This window comes from Convolutriloba macropyga, chromosome 9 (genome assembly GCF_964194025.1).
Source record: "Convolutriloba macropyga chromosome 9, txConMacr16.3, whole genome shotgun sequence".
NCBI classification, from domain to species: Eukaryota; Metazoa; Xenacoelomorpha; order Acoela; family Convolutidae; genus Convolutriloba; species Convolutriloba macropyga.
Genome location: NC_134476.1, coordinates 1,137,867 through 1,158,407, shown reverse-complemented (window position 1 = coordinate 1,158,407; position 20,541 = coordinate 1,137,867).

Genomic DNA, 20,541 nt, shown 5'->3' with positions numbered 1-20,541 from the left:
CGGGTCAAGGAGTTGTCCAAATCAAACCAAACTCGGTATCGAGTATCCCATGGGTAACTAGATTGTAAAACAAAAAAAATTTTTGGTATAGCTTGCCTAGGAAAAAAGTTAATTTTTCATACGGATATTTCGACTTATTCGCTTATTATTCGCTTATTCTATTTTCAAAAATATAGAAATTTTATCGGATCAAGGAACTGTCCAAACTGAACCAAATTTGGTATGGAGTATCCCAAGTCTACCTAGAGCGTAAAACAAAAAGAATTTTTTGTATAGCTTGCCTAGGAAAAAAGTTAGTTTTTCATACGGAAATGTGCAATTATTTCAAATAAATAATTTTAAAAATAGGTCTTTTTCATCAGGTCAAGGAGTTGTCCAAATCAAACCAAACTCAGTATGGAGTATCCCATGGGTAACTAGATTGTAAAACAAAAAGAATTTTTGGCACAGCTTGCCTAGGAAAAAAGTTAGTTTTTCATACGGAAATGTGCAATTATTTCAAATAAATAATTTTAAAAATAGGTCTTTTTCATCGGGTCAAGGAGTTGTCCAAATTGAACCAAACTTGGTATGGAGTATCCCATGTGTATCTAGAGCGTCAAACGAAAAGAGTTTTTGGTATAGCTTGCCTAGGAAAAAAGTTAGTATTTCATACGGAAATTTGCTATTATTTCGAATAACTTGAAATTTTTGAATTTTAAAAATAGGTCTTTTTCAACGGGTCAAGGAGTTGTCCAAATCAAACCAAACTCGGTATCGAGTATCCCATGGGTAACTAGATTGTAAAAAAAAAAGAATTTTTGGTATAGCTTGCCTAGGAAAAAAGTTAGTTTTTCATACGGAAATTTCGACTTATTCGCTTATTCTATTTTCAAAAATATAGAAATTTCATCGGGTCAAGGAGTTGTCCAAATTGAACCAAACATGGTATGGAGTATCCCATGTGTATCTAGAGCGTAAAACAAAAAGAATTTTTGGTATAGCTTGCCTAGGAAAAAAGTTAGTATTTCATACGGAAATTTGCTATTATTTCGAATAACTTGAAATTTTTGAATTTTAAAAATAGGTCTTTTTCAACGGGTCAAGGAGTTGTCCAAATCAAACCAAACTCGGTATCGAGTATCCCATGGGTAACTAGATTGTAAAACAAAAAGAATTTTTGGTATAGCTTGCCTAGGAAAAAAGTTAGTTTTTCATACGGAAATTTCGACTTATTCGCTTATTCTATTTTCAAAAATATAGAAATTTCATCGGGTCAAGGAGTTGTCCAAATTGAACCAAACATGGTATGGAGTATCCCATGTGTATCTAGAGCGTAAAACAAAAAGAATTTTTGGTATAGCTTGCCTAGAAAAAAAGTTAGTATTTCATACGGAAATTTGCTATTACGAATAACTTGAAATTATTGAATTTTAAAAATAGGTCTTTTTCAACGGGTCAAGGAGTTGTCCAAATCAAACCAAACTCGGTATCGAGTATCCCATGGGTAACTAGATTGTAAAACAAAAAAAAAATTTTGGTATAGCTTGCCTAGGAAAAAAGTTAATTTTTCATACGGATATTTCGACTTATTCGCTTATTATTCGCTTATTCTATTTTCAAAAATATAGAAATTTTATCGGATCAAGGAACTGTCCAAACTGAACCAAATTTGGTATGGAGTATCCCAAGTCTACCTAGAGCGTAAAACAAAAAGAATTTTTTGTATAGCTTGCCTAGGAAAAAAGTTAGTTTTTCATACGGAAATGTGCAATTATTTCAAATAAATAATTTTAAAAATAGGTCTTTTTCATCAGGTCAAGGAGTTGTCCAAATCAAACCAAACTCAGTATGGAGTATCCCATGGGTAACTAGATTGTAAAACAAAAAGAATTTTTGGCACAGCTTGCCTAGGAAAAAACTTAGTTTTTCATACGGAAATTTCGACTTATTCGCTTATTCTATTTTCAAAAATATAGAATTTTTATCGGATCAAGGAGTTGTCCAAACTGAACCAAATTTGGTATGGAGTATCCCAGGTCTACCTAGAGCGTAAAACAAAAAGAATTTTTGGTATAGCTTTGCTAGAAAAAAAGTTCATATTTCAATCGGAAATATCGATTTTTTCGCTTATTATACGCTTATTCTATTTTCAAAAATATAGAAATTTCATCGGGTCAAGGAGTTGTCCAAATTGAACCAAATTTGGTATGGAGTATCCCATGTGTATCTAGAGTGTAAAGCAAAAAGAATTTTCGGTATAGCTTGCCTAGGAAAAAAGTTAGTTTTTCATACGGAAATTTCGACTTATTCGCTTATTCTATTTTCAAAAATATAGAAATTTCATCGGGTCAAGGAGTTGTCCAAATCAAACCAAACTTGGTATGGAGTATCCCATGGGTAACTAGGTTGTAAAACAAAAAAAATTTTTGGCATAGCTTGCCTAGAAAAAAAGTTAGTATTTTATACTGAATTTTGCGATTATTTCGAATATTTAATTTTGAAATATAGTATTTTTCATCGGGTCAAGGAGTTGTTCAAATCGAACCAAATTGATATCCCAGACTACCAGTACTGTTTAGGTTGTAATGCAAAAAGATTGGTCCGCCTTACTTTCCTAGAAAAAAGTTCGTATTTCAATCGGAAATATCGACTCATTCGCTTATTCTATTTTCAAAAATATAGAATTTTCATCGGGTCAAGGAGTTGTCCAAATTGAACCAAACTTGGTATAGAGTATCCCCTTTGTAGGTAGAGTGTAAAACAAAAAGAATTTTTGGTATAGCTTGCCTAGGAAAAAAGTTAGTTTTTCATACGGAAATGTGCAATTATTTCAAATAAATAATTTTAAAAATAGGTCTTTTTCATCGGGTCAAGGAGTTGTCCAAATTGAACCAAACTTGGTATAGAGTATCCCCTTTGTAGGTAGAGTGTAAAACAAAAAGAATTTTTGGTATAGCTTGCCTAGGAAAAAAGTTAGTTTTTCATACGGAAATTTGCTATTCGAATAACTTGAGATTATTGAATTTTAAAAATAGGTCTTTTTCATCGGGTCAAGGAGTTGTCCAAATCAAACCAAACTCGGTATAGAGTATCCCATGGGTAACTAGATTGTAAAACAAAAAGAGTTTTTGGTATAGCTTGCCTAGGAAAAAAGTTAGTTTTTCATACGGAAATTTCGACTTATTCGCTTATTATACGTTTATTCTATTTTCAAAAATATAGAAATTTTATCGGGTCAAGGAGTTGTCCAAATTGAACCAAACTCGGTATCGAGTATCCCATGGCTAACTAGATTGTAAAACAAAAAGAGTTTTTGGTATAGCTTGCCTAGGAAAAAAGTTAGTTTTTCATACGGAAATTTCGACTTATTCGCTTATTATACGTTTATTCTATTTTCAAAAATATAGAAATTTTATCGGGTCAAGGAGTTGTCCAAATCAAACCAAACTCGGTATAGAGTATCCCATGGGTAACTAGATTGTAAAACAAAAAGAGTTTTTGGTATAGCTTGCCTAGGAAAAAAGTTAGTTTTTCATACGGAAATTTCGACTTATTCGCTTATTATACGTTTATTCTATTTTCAAAAATATAGAAATTTTATCGGGTCAAGGAGTTGTCCAAATTGAACCAAACTCGGTATCGAGTATCCCATGGCTAACTAGATTGTAAAACAAAAAGAATTTTTGGTATAGCTTGCCTAGGAAAAAAAGTTAGTTTTTCATACGGAAATGTGCAATTATTTCAAATAAATAATTTTAAAAATAGGTCTTTTTCATCGGGTCAAGGAGTTGTCCAAATTGAACCAAACTTGGTATAGAGTATCCCCTTTGTAGGTAGAGTGTAAAACAAAAAGAATTTTTGGTATAGCTTGCCTAGGAAAAAAGTTAGTTTTTCATACGGAAATGTGCAATTATTTCAAATAAATAATTTTAAAAATAGGTCTTTTTCATCGGGTCAAGGAGTTGTCCAAATTGAACCAAACTTGGTATAGAGTATCCCCTTTGTAGGTAGAGTGTAAAACAAAAAGAATTTTTGGTATAGCTTGCCTAGGAAAAAAGTTAGTTTTTCATACGGAAATTTGCTATTCGAATAACTTGAGATTATTGAATTTTAAAAATAGGTCTTTTTCATCGGGTCAAGGAGTTGTCCAAATCAAACCAAACTCGGTATAGAGTATCCCATGGGTAACTAGATTGTAAAACAAAAAAGAGTTTTTGGTATAGCTTGCCTAGGAAAAAAGTTAGTTTTTCATACGGAAATTTCGACTTATTCGCTTATTATACGTTTATTCTATTTTCAAAAATATAGAAATTTTATCGGGTCAAGGAGTTGTCCAAATTGAACCAAACTCGGTATCGAGTATCCCATGGCTAACTAGATTGTAAAACAAAAAGAGTTTTTGGTATAGCTTGCCTAGGAAAAAAGTTAGTTTTTCATACGGAAATTTCGACTTATTCGCTTATTATACGTTTATTCTATTTTCAAAAATATAGAAATTTTATCGGGTCAAGGAGTTGTCCAAATCAAACCAAACTCGGTATAGAGTATCCCATGGGTAACTAGATTGTAAAACAAAAAGAGTTTTTGGTATAGCTTGCCTAGGAAAAAAGTTAGTTTTTCATACGGAAATTTCGACTTATTCGCTTATTATACGTTTATTCTATTTTCAAAAATATAGAAATTTTATCGGGTCAAGGAGTTGTCCAAATTGAACCAAACTCGGTATCGAGTATCCCATGGCTAACTAGATTGTAAAACAAAAAGAATTTTTGGTATAGCTTGCCTAGGAAAAAAAGTTAGTTTTTCATACGGAAATTTCGACTTATTCGCTTATTATACGCTTATTCTATTTTCAAAAATGTAGAAATTTTATCGGGTCAAGGAGTTGTCCAAATTGAACCAAACTCGGAATCGAGTATCCCATGGCTAACTAGATTGTAAAACAAAAAGAATTTTTGGTATAGCTTGCCTAGGAAAAAGTTAGTTTTTCATACGGAAATGTGCAATTATTTCAAATAAATAATTTTAAAAATAGGTCTTTTTCATCGGGTCAAGGAGTTGTCCAAATTGAACCAAACTTGGTATAGAGTATCCCCTTTGTAGGTAGAGTGTAAAACAAAAAGAATTTTTGGTATAGCTTGCCTAGGAAAAAAGTTAGTTTTTCATACGGAAATGTGCAATTATTTCGAATATATAATTTTAAAAATAGGTCTTTTTCATCGGTTCAAGGAGTTGTCCAAATTGAACCAAACTTGGAATAGAGTATCCCCTTTGTAGGTAGAGTGTAAAACAAAAAGAATTTTTGGAATAGCTTGCCTAGGAAAAAAGTTAGTTTTTCATACGGAAATTTGCTATTATTTCAAATAAATAATTTTAAGAATAGGTCTTTTTGATTAGGTCAGAGTTGTTGAAATAAAACCAAACTTGGTATAGAGTATCCCCTTTGCAACTAGAGTGTAAAGCAAAAAGAATTTTTGGTATAGCTTGCCTAGGAAAAAAGTTAGTTTTTCATACGGAAATTTGCTATTCGAATAACTTGAAATTATTGAATTTTAAAAATAGGTCTTTTTCATCGGGTCAAGGAGTTGTCCAAATCAAACCAAACTCGGTATCGAGTATCCCATGGGTAACTAGATTGTAAAACAAAAAGAGTTTTTGGTATAGCTTGCCTAGGAAAAAAAGTTAGTTTTTCATACGGAAATTTCGACTTATTCGCTTATTATACGCTTATTCTATTTTCAAAAATGTAGAAATTTTATCGGGTCAAGGAGTTGTCCAAATTGAACCAAACTCGGAATCGAGTATCCCATGGCTAACTAGATTGTAAAACAAAAAGAATTTTTGGTATAGCTTGCCTAGGAAAAAGTTAGTTTTTCATACGGAAATGTGCAATTATTTCAAATAAATAATTTTAAAAATAGGTCTTTTTCATCGGGTCAAGGAGTTGTCCAAATTGAACCAAACTTGGAATAGAGTATCCCCTTTGTAGGTAGAGTGTAAAACAAAAAGAATTTTTGGTATAGCTTGCCTAGGAAAAAAGTTAGTTTTCATACGGAAATTTGCTATTATTTCAAATAAATAATTTTAAAAATAGGTCTTTTTGATTAGGTCAGAGTTGTTGAAATAAAACCAAACTTGGTATAGAGTATCCCCTTTGTAACTAGAGTGTAAAGCAAAAAGAATTTTTGGCATAGCTTGCCTAGGAAAAAAGTTAGTTTTTCATACGGAAATTTGCTATTCGAATAACTTGAAATTATTGAATTTTAAAAATAGGTCTTTTTCATCGGGTCAAGGAGTTGTCCAAATCAAACCAAACTCGGTATCGAGTATCCCATGGGTAACTAGATTGTAAAACAAAAAGAGTTTTTGGTATAGCTTGCCTAGGAAAAAAGTTAGTTTTTCATACGGAAATTTCGACTTATTCGCTTATTATACGCTTATTCTATTTTAAAAAATATAGAAATTTTATCGGGTCAAGGAGTTGTCCAAATTGAACCAAACTTGGTATGGAGTATCCCATGTGTATCTAGAGTGTAAAGCAAAAAGAATTTTTGGTATAGCTTGCCTAGGAAAAAGTTAGTTTTTCATACGGAAATTTGCTATTATTTCGAATAACTTGAAATTATTGAATTTTAAAAATAGGTCTTTTTCATCGGGTCAAGGAGTTGTCCAAATCAAACCAAACTCGGTATCGAGTATCCCATGGGTAACTAGATTGTAAAACAAAAAGAGTTTTTGGTATAGCTTGCCTAGGAAAAAAGTTAGTTTTTCATACGGAAATTTCGACTTATTCGCTTATTATACGCTTATTCTATTTTCAAAAATATAGAAATTTTATCGGGTCAAGGAGTTGTCCAAATTGAACCAAACTTGGTATAGAGTATCCCATGTGTATCTAGAGTGTAAAGCAAAAAGAATTTTCGGTATAGCTTGCCTAGGAAAAAGTTAGTTTTTCATAAGGAAATTTGCTATTATTTCGAATAACTTGAAATTATTGAATTTTAAAAAAAGGTCTTTTTCATCGGGTCAAGGAGTTGTCCAAATCAAACCAAACTCGGTATCGAGTATCCCATGGCTAACTAGATTGTAAAACAAAAAGAATTTTTAGTATAGCTTGCCTAGGAAAAAAGTTAGTTTTTCGTACGGAAATTTGCTATTATTTCAAATAAATAATTTTAAAAATAGGTCTTTTTGATTAGGTCATAGAGTTGTTGAAATAAAACCAAACTTGGTATAGAGTATCCCCTTTGTAACTAGAGTGTAAATCAAAAAGAATTTTTGGTATAGCTTGCCTAGGAAAAAAGTTAGTTTTTCATACGGAAATTTGCTATTCGAATAACTTGAAATTATTGAATTTTAAAAATAGGTCTTTTTCATCGGGTCAAGGGCTTGTCTAAATCAAACCAAACTCGATATCGAGTATCCCATGGGTAACTAGATTGTAAAACAAAAAAAATTTTGGTATAGCATGCCTAGGAAAATGTTAGTATTTCATACGGAATCTTGCTATTATTTCGAATAACTTGAAATTATTGAATTTTAAAAATAGGTCTTTTTCAACGGGTCAAGGAGTTGTCCAAATCAAACCAAACTCGGTATCGAGTATCCCATGGGTAACTAGATTGTAAAACAAAAAAAATTTTGGTATAGCATGCCTAGGAAAAAAGTTAGTATTTCATACGGAAATTTGCGATTATTTCGAATTTTTAATTTTTAAATATAGTATTTTTCATCGGGTCAAGGAGTTTTTCAAATCAAACCAAACTCGATGTGGAGTATCCCCTGTGTAGTTAGAGTTAAGGGTAAAAGAAATTTTCGCTATAGCTTGCGTACAAAAAAATTGGGTTTAGTATGAGGTTCAGCGGAGCTTGGTTTTTTAGTTCTCTTGATGCAGCAAACAAGAATTGTGATAGAAGAATCTGGCAGAGTGTCCTGTAAGAGGCCTCGTTTGAACGTTGATGAAAATTCAGTGCGCCAGTCACAGGAAGACCAAATTTGGCTGAAAATAAGACAACTTCAAGTAGAAATTGAGCTATTGAAAAAGAGAGTAAGGGAGCTTGAAAACGCGAAAGTTGAAATGGTTGATCTGACAGCTGACGATAGCTTTCCATCGACGGTCTCCGTACTTTCAGATGATTTAGTTGTCAGCGATATCCCTAACGGTATTTGAGATCTTTGTTGGATCTAAAATGCCATGCAATTTAGTTCTGATTAGAGATAAACTCTTCGTTAGTGAGTTTGAAGTTTTTTAGTCGAGAGGATTTTCTAAATTAGTTTATGTTAATTACACTAGTGTTTGTTTAACCTCAACGGCGTTGGAAAGGCACTAAAATTTTTGTTGCAACAATGCGTCATCAGTTTCACAACATTGTGTCTGAATTTCAGGTCTTGAAAATGGACAATAAATACTATTGGCTGATTATGAGCGCCGAAAAAGATGATGCCCAAATCATTGATACGGATTCTGAAATGTGGGGTTACTTGAGTCAGTCTGACAAATTGAAAAAAACCGAGCGCAAAGAAGTGCGTTTATTCAAAGGCAATGATTGGCGTACCTATAAAATTTTGAAGCATGGCACCGATGATTATACCGCAGACCTTCGTGAATTGAGAAAACAGCTTAAACTTGACGACCCAGTTTCTCTAAGTGATTCTACCCCAGCAGGTAACGAAGAAAGTGATGATTTGGTTGCCCCTCAGTCCTCAAAAGTCAAGAAGTTAACAATGGTTTCGGTATGTTTCATTTCAAAAGCATATAATAAAAAAAACATTACATTCAATATTTTGTCTTTCTGCATTTTAGTGCTGTGCGAAACATAAAGGTTTTACCGAAGTTCTCTTAGAAAATGAAAAGCGAATGCATAATCTTGTGACCCTCCTCGAAAGCACCACAAGCCAGTCAATTGAGGACATAAACAACATCAAGCGCAACCTGAATGGGATTGTTAGTTTTCAACAGTTGTTTCGAAGTTTTTCTTATTATGAACGTTATACCGGTTTGTTTTGTAGGTTACGGGTGCTCTCGCTGGCGTTGATGGGTTTCAAGATTTAGGAAACGTTACAGCTGAGGTTGACGAGGAGAATACCTTGGAGGTAGAGGATTTGGAAGAGGCCGCCTTGCTGCGTTTAATTGAGAAAAAGCCTGCAGTTCAGTTTGGCATAAACGGCAAAAACCTTGATCATATATACAGTGGTCACAAACCTGCAGAGTATGGCCTGGCATTGAGGAAATGGATATATGGAGCTGATGGCCTAGCATACCAGATGATCTTACCCTCAAAAAATTGTCAAGTGGGAGAGCTTGTGCTTCGAAACAATCAATGCTTACATTTTTTCGTAAGTTTCTTGCCGGATATCTTTGGTGATTTTTGTCAGTTCTTTTCTATTGGATCCTTTGTAAATGTGATCATTTGTACTTGTTTTTAGTTAGGTGCTGTTGAGAGAAAGTTTCCGAGTGCTTCCTTCCCTAATGCGAGAAGAGATGCGAAGAAGGCAGCAAACAAAGCGGATTTGAATGCAAAACAGAGGCTGGAATCCACGGGAAAATACAGCGAAGATGCTAAAGGGAAAAAGAAGCAGTCTTATTTGGCTTTGATGGATGCTAAAAGAAAGAAGGATGCAAATTGAGATTCTAGTGCTCAGTTTTTGTAATGTTTCAAGCATTTTCTTTTCTTAGATGTTATGTAGCTAGATGTCTTTACCTCTGTTATGATTAATTTTAATGAGAGCTCTATTTGTCTAGATTAATTGAATGAATGCGCAGTTGTGAAGTCAAGTTTTTACTGGCCTTTAGTTGTCTATTTAATTTTTGAAAAATTTACGAGTTTTGTCTTTTCTTATAGTTTTCAATTTGAGATTACAAATAACCCGAGATAATACTCCATTGATTCAAATAGCAAAACAGTACGTTCAAAGAAAGTAAAAGTCCTCTGCTGATGCTCATTGTTCCTTTGATTTTCAGATCTTAACCATGGCTCCAATCAAAAAGACGTCAGGTTCAAAACGAGAAGTTAAAGCGCCAAGTTTTGAAACCAGCCCAGAAGTCCAAGTTCAGCGAAGCATTCGATATCAACATCGAAATACATTGTTTTGTTTTCTCTACCATAAAGCATGCGTTTCGACAACGCTGAATAGTATTGCATGGCCACGTGGATACTCCGATGAACAGAAGCTAGCAATGAAACCGGGCCAGTACCAGTTCATACGACATAATCAAGCTACACATAGGATGCTATACTTAGGGTACGGTCTCGCTGATGAAGTTAGGCTACACAAAAAGATGACAGAAGAGAGAGTTAAATGAGGACTGCCTCCAACCTAATTGAATTGCGTCATACCAGACAAATCATCAAAAAAGAAGGCAGCAACCAGTGTTACGCAAGCTACCGAAACCATAGTTCCGGAATCGCCTGACATATTTTCTTCGCCAGAGGTTCACGTTCAAGCATGCGAGCAAAAAAGAGGCAAAAGCAGTCAGCAGGGAGAAGGTGACAAAGGTAAAATTTGAAGGTCTTTTTGCAGGCTAGATCCCCGGCTGTCTGTAAGGAGTTCATGGAATTCATGAAAGGGCACGAAGAACGAATGAGACGAGCAGAAAGGGTTGCGAATGAAATTAAAGTCGGACATGACAAGAAAAAGCGAAAACTGCTTGGAGAGCTAGATCAAACGGTAATTTTGTCTGTCTTGTGTGGTTGCTTTTTAATAAAAACTTTAGCACTTTTTTTAATTTAGGCAAAAGACGTTGAAAAAAACTTCAACTTTTTTTTTAAATTTAGGCAAAGGACGTTCAGGAAATCTGTCTACTTCAAAAACACGGCTTCCAGAGCATTGACGAGCATCCAGAGTTGATGGTGGCGTATCCTGTACACCGAGTTGACTTTGAGGGCGAAGACTTAATGAAAGCTCACAAAGCCAATGCGCATCCTTCTCAACTGGGTAGATTTTTGAGACGTGTTATGTTCGGAGAAGATGGTTTAGTGGAGGAAATGATTGACAGTACCCGGTCTGCAAAGCGTTCCGAAGCACCGAGGTATAAAGTCGTGCTTTTTCAAGGTTAACTTGCTTTCGCGTTTTTTTCTTTTATAACATAATTCTTAACATATTTTTGTCTCAGTATTTTGGAAAAAGTTATAGTTGTCCAAGTCCTGGTTCTTAGCTCTGAGAAAAAAAAGAGAAATCTGATTCTTGTTTAGATGTCGTCATGCAGAAATACCACCTCACGCCACAACTGGCATATCGCAAAGCTAAGGAAGCTGCCAACCAGGCTGGTCGAGAAAGACTCAGTTATTCTAAAAGGACAGAAATTGATGATGAAGCGGAAATTGCTGCAGTTTCAACCCCTACTGCTCAGTAATTTCGGAGATTGAATTTTAGTAGACCAGTCAATTCTGACCTATTCATTTGTGACTATAGTTTTTAATCTCAGGAAAATTACTTTTAGTTTCTATTATTTTATTGAAAGTTTGCATATGATTTATCAAATTGTCTTCTAATTTTACTTAAATGAGATAGCGGTTGCTTTCATGAGAGGTTTTAATTGTCATTTGATTCTGAACAGTTTTCGATTTTCTTTAGCATTCATCGTTCTAGCATTCATCGGAGATTGAGATTTAGTAGATCAGTCAATTCTGAAGCGTTACATTTGTGATTATAGTTTTTGATCTCAGGATAATTACTTTTAGTTTCTATTATTTTTTTTAAAGTTTGCATTTGAGTTATCAAATTGTCTTCTAATTTTAGGTAATTGAGATAGCGGTTGCTTTCATGAGAGGTTTTAATTGTCATTTGATTCTGAACAGTTTTCGATTTTCGTTAGGGTTCATCGTCGTGCAGTGATGGCCTTTAGTTTTCGTTTGTTTTCGTTGTTAAATAATGAAATTATCAAGTCTTTCTATAGTTGCAGCGGTTTTTAAAATCAAATTAGTAGATCTCTCTAATCATGAAAACAAAAACTTTTTCAATTTTCAGATTATGGACCAATGTGAAACACAAGTTGAAGGACTTTTGGCCGAGCAGTTTGTGAAGAGGTCGGATAATCCTATTCATGCGTTGACAAATTTATTATCAGCAGACAGCTACAAGAAACTTTTGATCTCTGACAAAAGTTTCAAGAAACTGTATCTTGATATGGAAGAAATTTATAAGTCTTCTTTTTCTTTTGGACAGCGAATTGAACCTGACAATTATGGAGGATATGGCCTGTTCAACCGTAGTGGAAAAGTCATTAAGTGTGGAGAAATAAACGTTGCCGTCGGCCTGTTAGCTAAGAAGCCAAAAAATCGTGAAATTGATGACTGGTCTTTGATGGAGGGGGATAAACTGTTAGTTGGAGTGGCAAGATGGGCGAACCATTCATGTGTTGCAAATTGCGACTATTATATGAGTAATGGTTTTCGGGGACGAGTTTGCGTTCGGTTAAGAGCTCTTCGTGAAATTATGGACGGCGAGCAGTTAGTTACTGTCTATAACAGTGATTTTTTTGGAGAAAATAATGCTTTGTGTCTCTGTGAACATGAAGCAAAACATGGAAAAGAAGAAGGACAGGGCATTGAGAACCAAGATGAACTTTGCGCTACGACAGCCAAAAGAAAACGAGTGGCAAAACCCAGGATCAAAATTATTGAAAATGATGAACGTAGCTCGTTACTGGTCAATCTCATCAAGTTTTACGATGAAGACTCGAATGTCAGCTTAGAATCAGAGACTAGCTCGCTGCCTCTCACAAATTCAACTGATTCAGATTGGGATTCATCTGACGAAATTTTTGATACTAACAGCAATTTATCTGAATTATCAGTTGCTAGCAGTACAAATTTCGCCGATTTCTTTGGTGAAGACAAAGATTATGAATTTGGATTAGATCTCATCGGCAATTTCCAAAATTCTGGGGACGTTCACGGGACACCAGAAGCTTATGATGAAAAAAAACGAAATAGTTAGCACGACAGGTGTCACAAAGACAAATTTAATGGCTTCACTTTTGGCTATTGTTTCGCTGCATAACGCCCCTGATGCACTTTTGAACGATCTGTTGAAGCGAGATCAGCTTATTTTTGGGGGTCAAACAGTTTCGCCTTGGGCTTTCAAGAAACAGTTTGAAGATTTTTGCTCGAAGTATCAGTCCAGCAAGCAGACTTCTGAGAACGGTGAGCTAATCTTGTTGAATTTTCGTCCACTACTAATTGACATTCTTAACGATTCACTTCCTGACATATTAAATTATGCTGCAAACAAACCTCAAGAGCAAGATATCTCGATGCCCAAATTTCGTAAAGCCGAGAACCGAATCAGCGTCAGATTAATTGTCAATACTGATGGAGCAACTGTCAGCAAGACACCCGTAACTTCCGCTTGGCCTCTGTTCTTTGCGGTTGCTGACCTTCCTCCAAAAAAGCGACAACTTTTCAAAAATATTGTCCTCGGAGCGTTGTTTGTGGGAACTGGTTATCCGGACTTCGATGTGGTATTCGAGCATGTGCGCAACCAGCTGTCAGTCACAGAGAAAATTCATTTAATAGAACTGATATAGCTGTCTCTTTTGAACCTATCTTGTTAATTGCGGATCTGATTGCAAAGTCAAAAGTGCTAAAGATGAAGCAATGTAATGGCTACTACGGTTGCTCCCTATGCACTCAGAGAGGCTGCCACATTGGACGAGTTCATAGATATCCTCATGAAGAAGAGTTTGAGATGCGATCGTTTAGTTCCAACATGCTCAATATCCAGGAGCTTGAACGAGGAAGCATTCAGGAGTTAAGAGCTCGGCTTGGTCGGGATTCAGATTGCGAAATAAAAACTCAAGGGGTAAAAGGCCGTAGCAAAGTTTTCAACGTTATATCAAATTTGCCTCTATCATCTCCAGTTGACCCCATGCATCAACTTTTTCTAGGAGTTGCAAAAGATATACTCCTCTATCACTATGAGACAATGAGATCCGAACATAAAGATGAAATCAATTCTTTCATCGGAACGCTTGATTTACCGAAGGAATTCAGGAACATGATCAGAAAACTGCATGCTCTCCCCAATTTCAAGGCAAAGGAAGTCAAGTTTTTGCTATTATATTTAGCTCCAATAATTTTTCCTCCGTATTTGTTCGGCGAAAACAGAAAGAGCGATGAAGTTGACCTGAAGAAATTAGTTTTTTCGATCCGCGAACTTTTTGAATCTTCCCGCAATGCGGACTTTTGTGATCAGCTTCTCTGTGAATTTTGTGTGAGTATGGCTGAGAAGACGAACAAAATGGATACGATCAATTTCCATCTCCTGCGGCATCTCGGATGGCAGACGAAAAGTATCGGACCTCTGTATACTGCCTCTGCTGCAATGTTCGAATCCGCCAATAGGCTTCTAATTGCTCCGCTCACAGGAACTGTAAACCAGTGCCAGCGAATGGTTTGGCGTTTTGTTAGAGCAAAAATGTTAATAAAAATGAAATTCAAGGAGGACTGTTTAACCCCAATGCTTGGAGATTTCCTCGAAAGAAGGAAGTTCGACGAAACGTACGGCTTCGCAGAAAATTCAGACACCAGAACTTTTCGGAAGCGACGGCCGCAATTAAAACTCTTTTGTCGTTTTTCGGGCAAGTTCTTTTTCTCCTCGGCTGCGTACGGACGAGGATCTGTCGCAGATAAGTATGTTGGTGTTAATTTGGAAGATGAACTTATAGCCGGAGAATTTTTTTTTTCGAAGGAGAAATTAGAGGTCTAGTTCTCAGAATGTTCAAAATTGTGAAGACGCTGAAGTTAGTGAAAAATGAAAATCGACAGGTGTTGCCGTTCGGTTTTATCGTAGAAGATACAGAAGAAAAAATTGAAATTCCCTTGGCTGCCATCAAATTTAAATTTCTTTATTTCAAATATCGAGAAACCTATTTGATTACAATGTTAAATCATTATGAACACAACTAGTGAATTTATAGATTTGTAAACTGGTAAAATTGCTTCTGTGTTAGCTCTAGACTTTCGTTTCTCATTCTTTGTTCAGCTCATTTGAAAGTTATTTCTTTCAAAGTTTTGTCCTTGTTATAGACGTTTTCCACTTACAAGTTGAATTTATATTGCGAATTTTAAAAATAGTTCTTTTTCATCGGGTCAATGAGTTGTCCAAATCCAACCAAACTTTGTATAGAGTGTCCCCTTCGTAGGTAGAGTGTAAAACAAAAATAAATTTGTATAGCTTGCCTAGGAAAAAAGTTAGTATTTCATACGCAAATTTCGACTTATTCGCTTATTCTATTTTCAAAAATATAGAAATTTTATCGGATCAAGGAGTTGTCCAAATCGAAGCAAACTCGGTATGGAGTATCCCATGTATACCTAGAGTGTAAAACAAAACGAGTTTTTGGTAGAGCTTTGCCCGAAAAAAAGTTCATATTTCAATCGGAAATATCGATTTATTCGCTTATTATACGCTTATTCTATTTTCAAAAATATAGAAGTTTTATCGGGTCAAGGAGTTGTCTAAATCGAACCAAACTTGATATGGACTATCCCATGTGTACCTAGAGCGTAAAACAGAAGAAATTTTCGGTATAGCTTGCCTAGAAAAAAAGTTCGCATTTCAATCGGAAATATCGACTTATTCGCTTATTCTATTTTCAAAAATATAGAAATTTTATCGGATCAAGGAGTTGTCCAAATCGAACCAAACTCGGTTTGGAGTATTCCATGTATACCTAGAGCGTAAAACAAAAAGAATTTTTGGTATAGCTCGTCTGGAAAAAAAGTTCATATTTCAATCGGAAATATCGATTTATTCGCTTTTTATATACGCTTATTCTATTTTCAAAAATATAGAAGTTTTATCGGATGAAGGAGTTGTCCAAATGGAACCAAACTCGGTATGGAGTATCCCATGTATACCTAGAGCGTAAAACAAAAAGAGTTTTTGGTATAGCTTTGCTAGAGAAAAAGTTCGTATTTCAATTGGAAATATAGACTTATTCGCTTACGCTTATTCTATTTTCAAAAATATAGAAATTTCATCGGGTCAAGGAGTTGTCCAAATCGAACCAAACTCGGTATGGACTATCCCATGTGTACCTAGAGCGTAAAACAGATTAAATTTTTGGTATAGCGTGCCTAGGAAAAAAGTTAGTATTTCGTACGGAAATTTGCTATTATTTCAAATAAATAATTTTAAAAATAGGTCTTTTTGATTAGGTCATAGAGTTGTCCAAACTGAACCAAAATTGGTGTGGAGTATCCCAGTTCTACCTAGAGCGTAAAACAAGAAGAATTTTTGGTATAGCTTTGCTAGAAAAAAGTTCATATTTCAATCGGAAATATCGATTTATTCGCTTATTATACGCTTATTTTATTTTCAAAAATATAGAAGTTTTATCGGGTCAAGGAGTTGTCCAAATCGAACCAAACTTGGAATGGAGTATCCCATGTGTACCTAGAGTGTAAAACGAAAAGAATTTTTGGTATAGCTCGCCTAGGAAAAAAGTTAGTTCTTCATACGGAAATTTCGACTTATTCGCTTATTCTATTTTAAGAAATATAGAAATTTTATCGGATCAAGGAGTTGTCCAAATCGAAGCAAACTCGGCATGGAGTATCCCCTTTGTAGGTAGATTGTAAAACAAAAAAAATTTTGGCATAGCTTGCCTAGGAAAAAAGTTAGTTTTTCATACGGAAATTTCGACTTATTCGCTTATTCTATTTTAAAAAATATAGAAATTTTATCGGATCAAGGAGTTGTCCAAATCGAAGCAAACTCGGTATGGAGTATCCCCTTTGTAGGTAGATTGTAAAACAAAAAAAATTTTTGGCATAGCTTGCATAGGAAAAAAGTTAGTTTTTCGTACGGAAATTTGCTATTATTTCAAATAAATAATTTTAAAAATAGGTCTTTTTGATTAGGTCATAGAGTTGTCCAAACTGAACCAAATTTGGTATGGAGTATCCCAGTTCTACCTAGAGCGTAAAACAAAAAGGCTTTTAGGTATAGCTTTGCTAAAAAAAAGTTCGTATTTCAATCGGAAATATCGACTTATTCGCTTATACGCTTATTATTCTATTTTCAAAAATATCGAAATTTTATCGGATCAAGGAGTTGTCCAAATCGAACCAAACTTGGTATAGAGTAACCCTTTGTAGGTAGATAGTAAAACAAAAAAAAATTGGCATAGCTTGCCAAGGAAAAAAGTTAGTTTTTCGTACGGAAATTTGCTATTATTTCAAATAAATAATTTTAAGAATAGGTCTTTTTGATTAGGTCATAGAGTTGTCCAAACTGAACCAAATTTGGTATGGAGTATCCCAGTTCTACCTAGAGCGTAAAACAAAAAGACTTTTTGGTATAGCTTTGCTAGAAAAAAGTTCATATTTCAATCGGAAATATCGATTTATTCGCTTATTATACGCTTATTTTTTTTTTCAAAAATATAGAAGTTTTATCGGGTCAAGGAGTTGTCCAAATCGAAGCAAACTCGGTATGGAGTATCCCCTTTGTAGGTAGATTGTAAAACAAAAAAAATTTTTGGCATAGCTTGCATAGGAAAAAAGTTAGTTTTCCGTACGGAAATTTGCTATTATTTCAAATAAATAATTTTAAAAATAGGTCTTTTTGATTAGGTCATAGAGTTGTCCAAACTGAACCAAATTTGGTATGGAGTATCCCAGTTCTACCTAGAGCGTAAAACAAAAAGGCTTTTAGGTATAGCTTTGCTAAAAAAAGTTCGTATTTCAATCGGAAATATCGACTTATTCGCTTATACGCTTATTATTCTATTTTCAAAAATATCGAAATTTTATCGGATCAAGGAGTTGTCCAAATCGAACCAAACTTGGTATAGAGTACCCCTTTGTAGGTAGATAGTAAAACAAAAAAAATTTTGGCATAGCTTGCCAAGGAAAAAAGTTAGTTCTTCATACGGAAATTTCGACTTATTCGCTTATTCTATTTTAAGAAATATAGAAATTTTATCGGATCAAGGACTTGTCCAAATCGAAGCAAACTCGGTATGGAGTATCCCCTTTGTAGGTAGATTGTAAAACAAAAAAAAATTTTTGGCATAGCTTGCCTAGGAAAATAGTAAGTTTTTCATACGGAAATTTCGACTTATTCGCTTATTCTATTTTAAAAAATATAGAAATTTTATCGGATCAAGGAGTTGTCCAAATCGAAGCAAACTCGGTATGGAGTATCCCCTTTGTAGGTAGATTGTAAAACAAAAAAAATTTTGGCATAGCTTGCATAGGAAAAAAGTTAGTTTTTCGTACGGAAATTTGCTATTATTTCAAATAAATAATTTTAAAAATAGGTCTTTTTGATTAGGTCATAGAGTTGTCCAAACTGAACCAAATTTGGTATGGAGTATCCCAGTTCTACCTAGAGCGTAAAACAAAAAGGCTTTTAGGTATAGCTTTGCTAAAAAAAGTTCGTATTTCAATCGGAAATATCGACTTATTCGCTTATACGCTTATTATTCTATTTTCAAAAATATCGAAATTTTGTCGGATCAAGGAGTTGTCCAAATCGAACCAAACTTGGTATAGAGTACCCCTTTGTAGGTAGATAGTAAAACAAAAAAAATTTTGGCATAGCTTGCCAAGGAAAAAAGTTAGTTTTTCGTACGGAAATTTGCTATTATTTCAAATAAATAATTTTAAAAATAGGTCTTTTTGATTAGGTCATAGAGTTGTCCAAACTGAACCAAATTTGGTATGGAGTATCCCAGTTCTACCTAGAGCGTAAAACAAAAAGGCGTTTAGGTATAGCTTTGCTAAAAAAAAGGTCGTATTTCAATCGGAAATATCGACTTATTCGCTTATACGCTTATTATTCTATTTTCAAAACTATCGAAATTTTATCGGATCAAGGAGTTGTCCAAATCGAACCAAACTTGGTATAGAGTACCCCTTTGTAGGTAGATAGTAAAACAAAAAAAAATTTTGGCATAGCTTGCCAAGGAAAAAAGTTAGTTTTTCGTACGGAAATTTGCTATTATTTCAAATAAATAATTTTAAAAATAGGTCTTTTTGATTAGGTCATAGAGTTGTCCAAACTGAACCAAATTTGGTATGGAGTATCCCAGTTCTACCTAGAGCGTAAAACAAAAAGACTTTTTGGTATAGCTTTGCTAGAAAAAAGTTCATATTTCAATCGGAAATATCGATTTATTCGCTTATTATACGCTTATTTTTTTTCAAAAATATAGAAGTTTTATCGGGTCAAGGAGTTGTCCAAATCGAACCAAACTTGGTATGGAGTATCCCATGTGTACCTAGAGTGTAAAACAAAAAGAATTTTTGGTATAGCTTGCCTAGGAAAAAAGTTAGTTTTTCATACGGAAATTTCGACTTATTCGCTTATTCTATTTTCAAAAATATAAGAATTTCATTGGGTCAAGGAGTTGTCCAAATTGAACCAAACTTGGTATGGAGTATCCCATGTGAATCTAGAGCGTAAAACAAAAAGAATTGTTGGTATAGCTTGCCTAGGAAAAAAGTTAGTATTTCATACGGAAATTTGCTCTTATTTCGAATAACTTGAAATTATTGAATTTTAAAAATAGGTCTTTTTCAACGGGTCAAGGAGTTTTCCAAATCAAACCAAACTCGGCATCGAGTATCCCATGGGTAACTAGATTGTAAAACAAAAAGAATTTTTGGCATAGCTTGCCTAGGAAAAAAGTTAGTTTTTCATACGGAAATTTCGACTTATTCGCTTATTCTATTTTCAAAAATATAGAAATTTTATCGGATCAAGGAGTTGTCCAAATCGAACCAAACTTGGTATAGAGTATCCCCTTTGTAGGTAGATTGTAAAACAAAAAAAAATTTTGGCATAGCTTGCCTAGGAAAAAAGTTACTTTTTCGTACGGAAATTTGCTATTATTTCAAATAAATAATTTTAAAAATAGGTCTTTTTGATTAGGTCATAGAGTTGTCCAAACTGAACCAAATTTGGTATGGAGTATCCCAGTTCTACCTAGAGCGTAAAACAAAAAGACTTTTTGGTATAGCTTTGCTAGAAAAAAGTTCATATTTCAATCGGAAATATCGATTTATTCGCTTATTATACGCTTATCTTATTTTCAAAAAAATAGAAGTTTTATCGGGTCAAGGAGTTGTCCAAATCGAACCATACTTGGTATGGAGTATCCCATGTGTACCTAGAGTGTAAAACAAAAAGAATTTTTGGTATAGCTTGCCTAGGAAAAAAGTTAGTTTTTCATACGGAAATTTCGACTTATTCGCTTATTCTATTTTCAAAAATATAAGAATTTCATCGGGTCAAGGAGTTGTCCAAATTGAACCAAACTTGGTATGGAGTATCCCATGTGTATCTAGAGTGTAAAGCAAAAAAAATTTTCGGTATAGCTTGCCTAGGAAAAAAGTTACTTTTTCATACGGAAATTTCGACTTATTCGCTTATTCTATTTTCAAAAATATAAGAATTTCATCGGGTCAAAGAGTTGTCCAAATTGAACCATACTTGGTATGGAGTATCCCATGTGTACCTAGAGTGTAAAACAAAAAGAATTTTTGGTATAGCTTGCCTAGGAAAAAAGTTAGTTTTTCATACGGAAATTTCGACTTATTCGCT